We start from the raw sequence: 5,537 nt of genomic DNA, 5'->3' as shown, positions 1-5,537 counted from the left end.
TGAAGTTTCTTGAACACCTCTAGTAACTTCTCAAACTGCTTATCCAGCTTTTTCTTCTGCAGCCTCTTAGGAAAGGAAGGTGGAGGATAGATCTGTTTCTCCCATGTATTACCCTCAGGAGGAGTGTGTTCAACAGCAGTCTTCCTTGGTTCCACTTTAACTTCCTTCTGCACTTCTTCCTCAGCTACAACTTCTTTATCCAAAACTTGAGAGTGTTCGGGATTTTCAACCTTCCCAAACCTTAATGTAATTGCTTTTACCTACTCATTAGCTTCCCTCTTTCTTGATATTTCAGTGTCACTAGGAAGTGTACCAGGTTGACAATTTAACAAGGCATTGGCAATTTTCCTAATTTGATTTTCCAAGGTCTTGATAGATATATCTTGGCTCTTGCATATGAGCCTTAACTCTTTCATTTCAGATTTTTTTATTAGACTGTTGCAGCTGGAGTTATTACCTTGGTGCATATTGCGGTTACGAGAAACTAGGGGGGTTGTACTGCTTTGCTGGATACTGCTGGTAAGGCTACTGAACCACATTCTGAGTGTTGCTCCAGCTAAAGTTAGGATGATTGCGGTTGTTAGGATGATAGGTGGCTGGTACAGGTTGCTGCGACCTCTGAAGTTCCTCACGAACTGAGCTAATTCACCATAAATGGCACACTAATTAGTCTAATGGGCACCAGCACAAAGCTCATAGACACTAGTGATCTGATTAACTCCATAATTAGACAGAGAATCCACCTTCACCGTCAAAGCCTTAAGTTGAGCAGCTATAGCAGTAGCTGCATCCAACTCCAAAATTCCTGCTACCTTGCCCTGAGATAGTCTCTAAGTAGGATTCTGGTATTCATTAGCAGCCATCAATTTAATCAATTCATAGGCTTCATCATAGCTTTTATCCCACAAGGCTCCTCCTGATGATGCATCACATGGGTCTAGAAGTAGCACCCAAACCATTATAGAAACAGTTAATGATCATCCAGTTAGGCATCCTATAATGAGGACACTTCCTAAGCATCTCCTTATATTGATCCCAAGTCTCACATAAAGATTCTCCAGATTGCTGAGCAAATTGAGTAAGTGCATTTCTGATTGTAGCTGTCTTCGCCATAGGAAATAATTTAGTTAGAACTTTTGAGCAAGATCCTCCCGTTTGGTGATAGACCTTGGTGGTAGAGAATATAACCAGCACTTAGTTTTATCTCGCAGAGAGAATGGGAAAAGCCTGAACTTAATTGCGTCTTCAGAAACTCCATTGAACTTGAAAGTGTCGCAGATCTCGATAAAATCTCTGATCCGCATGTTGGGGTCTTCTGTCGGAGAACCCCCAAACTGAACTGAATTCTGTATCATCTGAATCGTGCTCGACTTGATCTCAAAGGTATTAGCCGAGATGGCTGGTCGAACAATGCTAGAATGAATATCATTGATCTTCGGTTGAGACTAGTCCATCAAAGCCTTTGGATTCGCTTCTGGTTCTCCCATTGTAATAAGAACTTCTTCTTCTTTCTCAACTAAGATATCTTCTTCAACTTTCTCCTCTACTACAACTTCTTCCTCAGCTTGATCCAGTGTTCTCTTACGAGACCGAGAACGCTTATGCATACACGCTCGCTAGAGTACCTGAAACACAATAAGGAATTAAGTAAGTAACAATATCGGAGTCACTGAACTTTAACGACTAATGATGACAAACACATAAACTAAAAATTAACACCGATATCCCCGGCAGCGGCGCCAAAAACTTGTTAGGGCTAGAACACGTGCTAATATTCACGCAAGTATACGCGATCGCAAGTAATATAAAATAAATTTTAGTTTGTTCCCATAGGGAAAGGTTTAGGTTAATTTCAATCAATGTATTTATGTAACACTAGTATGGTTATTATCCAATGCTAAGACGAATAACAATTTAAGGTTGTTTATACTAAGATTAACTAAGAGATTATACTAAAGAACATAAATTAGGAGATTAAAGAGATTTGAATAATATATAACACAAAAATGGGATTCTAACTTCATTAAATACTTCATTCAATAGCCTTTTCATTCTTAACTTTAGAATGTAATGGTGATGACACTAATCAGATAACACGAAACTGATAAACGCCAACTTTCGTTGTACGAATACCATACTACCAGACATCCACCAAAGAGATAGAAGCTGAATAGATACCAATTATATTGAGACCCCGTATGTCTATAGAATTTGACAACATAACGGTTTAATGCACAAGTTATCTATCGTGATTACATAGGGCATGTAAGATGGTTAAAATTACCTACGAATCAAGCATATCAAATACATGAACCTATGCTAGCATGACATGTTCTAAACTCTTAAATTCACTTTCGCTTCATTAAAGATTAACACAATATCTTATAAGTTTGCGACGCTCATAAGATGAATAAGCACAACCAATAATAGGTTATCATTCAATCACCACACACTAAGGCATCGAAATGAATTAACTAAAAAAATCCATAAATAAATCCGTTAGAACCCCACGATAACGATTAGCCTATAATCGGACTCATCTTCAACGTGGGGTTCAATGAAAATATTGTATAATAAACATAATCTTTATACTGAATAAAACCAAGTACGAAACAAGAGTATAGGTTCACGAATAAGAAAAATAGCATCCAAAGTTACAACTTAAAATAAAGAATCACAAGAATAAACTAAATATTCTTCGCCTTGGTTGAATTGTGCTCTACGGTCTTCTTATGCCTTCTCCTTAAGCTCTGGTGCGTCTCCTTATGAAAAACGAGCATAAATTATTTTTATATAGCAGCCCATGCAGAGTAGAAGTCCAATGGATCAAAATTCCATAAGAAAAAAGATTTTATTTCCCAACCTGGAGTGGCCGCGCGCTTGACCAGCGTGGGCGTACTGACATTCAGCCATCCTGGCGCGGCCGTACGCTTCTTCAGTGTGGGCTCGCCGTGTCTTTGTAGAAATTTTTTGAATTCTTCTTTTCTTGCTGAATTGAGTTTGTCTTTTCATGAGCTTTTATTCTAGACACCATCCTAACACCAAATTAGCATCAAAACCATGCTAACTCACCTATATTCCTGATAAATGCCTGAAACGTAAAAACACTACAAAACATGTTAAAAATACTAACAAATCGAGTACAAAACATCAATTCAAAGCTTTACGGGGCATTATAAAGTGTCATAAATGCCACTCAACACCTATATCTAAAATTGTGAATAAAATTGGAAAGGTTTTGGAAAGTGTGATGTGATATAATTGTTTAAAAAAAATAGATAGGTATAAGTGGTTTTGGAAACCGGATAAACGGATCAGATATTGGATGGTTGCATAAGAGGCCCTTAACGGCCCAGCGGGTTTGCGTAAGAGGCTAAGTGGTTGCACACCTTATTTGAATCGCTTAGTCCAGCGTAATAGAGACCTAGCTAGTCTCTTAGTTCCGGAACAGGTTTGTGGTGGGATAGACTAATCAGCTGTCCCTAGGATTCGTCCAATATATATATATATATATATATATATATATATATATATATCTGATTTTGGTTTTGAGGTTCGCGTAATGGAATATATGACTTTTTGGTTTCTGTAATGGAACAGTGGATTTAGAAATGAAAATAGCATGCTAAAATTGGACTCTATTATTCACACAGCACACAACTGATGCGTTTTACAAAGCATGCTAGTTATTGATATCCAGTTTATACCTATTTTACTTGTTTCTGTAAATGAGTTATGATTTCATGTTCCTATAATTATTTTCATACACTATTTTACTTGTTATTCATATAGTGGTACTGTTGAACAATTGATTTCTCATCCTTGCAGCTTATTTTGTATATATATATGTATATTATAGATACCTAGAAGACCTATCAGACCTGGTTAGAACAGAGTTTCAGCCGCTTCTGGTCCCGGATCCTCTGAGGTAGTTTGTATCAGACAATGTGGTCTGATGAGTTGCTGTAATAAGTTAGAGTGTCGGACTAGTTGAATAAGTTAGTGTAGTTTTGTAACCTAAATAATACTTGAACCTGGATCGGATCTTGGTTTTGGGGTCGTGTTAGTATAATAATGATATATTTGTAGTTTATAATTTTGGTTTGTTATATTTAGTGATGTCAGCTGTTGACCCCGGGGTTGAGGCCGTCACATGGAATGTCACGATACTGGTATATGGGATAAGGGGAGGCTTTCCGGCTGCAGAATAAGACTATTTGGGGTAAACTTGTCCGTCAAGAGCAGATTAAAAAGAACATTGTTGAGTCTTTAAGGAGCGTGGAAGATGACAAGAAGAATTACTCTAAGGAGAGGTGTCAGTTGTTAGAGGCATTAGATGTTGTTAAGAAAATTACCTGGCTATTGAGGTAGAAATTGTTGCTGCTAGGGCTGAACGAGCATGAAAGACTGGTGAGCAGATGCATGAGAGATCCATGGAGGCTGAGAAACAAATTATTTTAAGGCCTAGTAAGATGGATGTTATTCGGAAATATAAAGATAATATTACTTATAGAGAGGATCTTAGAAGGCATGCCTAGCTCATAGCTGACAGAGAAGTGGTTGGCAAAGTTGCTGACTCAGCATGTTCGTGGAAGGAGAATGATGAGTGCAAGAGTAGCGAGAAAAGCGATGATAAGAGTGAGACTAAAGAGTAGTGGTGGTGATAGTGGGTTAGAGAGCAAAATCGATAGTGGAGATACATATATGTATATTAAGTGAGTTAAATAAAAATTTGTGAATATGTGTTTGTGTGATTAGAACTATGCTAAATAATTGTGTGATAGTATTTGGAATTTTATAAAATAAGAAATGCATTATTTTCTATTTATGAAGGTTGTAAAATACATTTTATTATCTAAGAAAAATCATTTTTAAAATTATTTTTATTAATAAATTTCAAAATTGATGTTATTAAATTCCTAAAATTCTAAACTATTTTATGGTGTCACTCTTGTAATTGATAGATTTATGGTTTTATTTATAAAATGTATTCTTTGTATTTAATTAGATTAATAATTATGTGATTACCTAATTTCCCTTGCATGCATTTTTACCCTTAATACAAAATGAGGACATTCATATCATTATCCACCCCGCTAACTCTTTTCTACCTAATCAAATGATCACTATAGCCTTGCATGCATGTTGTGCTAGTTAAGAGAGAAGGTCAAGAAAGTAATTATCCACTCCACTACCCATTACATAACAAATAAAATGATCAAACATGTGATCATTTTTCCACTTGCACACTCCACCCTCACTCTCTTTTCCTCCCCTCTCTCTCTCCCTCTCTCGGCCGAACATACATACACACACTCCTTCTTTTTCATTTCCAAATACCAAGAATTCTAGTGTAATCTCACTCTCTCAATCTTGTTAAACACATTCCATATATATTTGTGTAGAGATTTACATGTTTGTTAAATGGTTTGGTGTTGCATGTAAGAGGTAAGTACAAAACTCAAGTGAAAGACCTTAGTTCTTATGAACTTAAGGTCCAAACTAAGAGTTAAATTACAAAAAAAGGTAGTGAAGGG

The 5,537-nt window shown here is 36.5% G+C and overlaps 1 non-coding gene across 1 annotated transcript; it reads left to right on the top strand.

Annotated features, from left to right (window-relative positions):
- Window positions 1-991: 991 nt before the first annotated feature.
- Window positions 992-1,098, top strand: LOC141683877 (small nucleolar RNA R71). The gene has a single exon (XR_012560475.1). It is a non-coding gene; the product is annotated as a small nucleolar RNA R71 (small nucleolar RNA).
- Window positions 1,099-5,537: the final 4,439 nt, after the last annotated feature.

Source organism: Apium graveolens, chromosome 1 (assembly GCF_009905375.1).
Source record: "Apium graveolens cultivar Ventura chromosome 1, ASM990537v1, whole genome shotgun sequence".
Classification (NCBI taxonomy): Eukaryota; Viridiplantae; Streptophyta; class Magnoliopsida; order Apiales; family Apiaceae; genus Apium; species Apium graveolens.
Note: the sequence above shows the minus strand (reverse complement) of the source record. Positions and strands in the feature narration are given on the sequence as shown.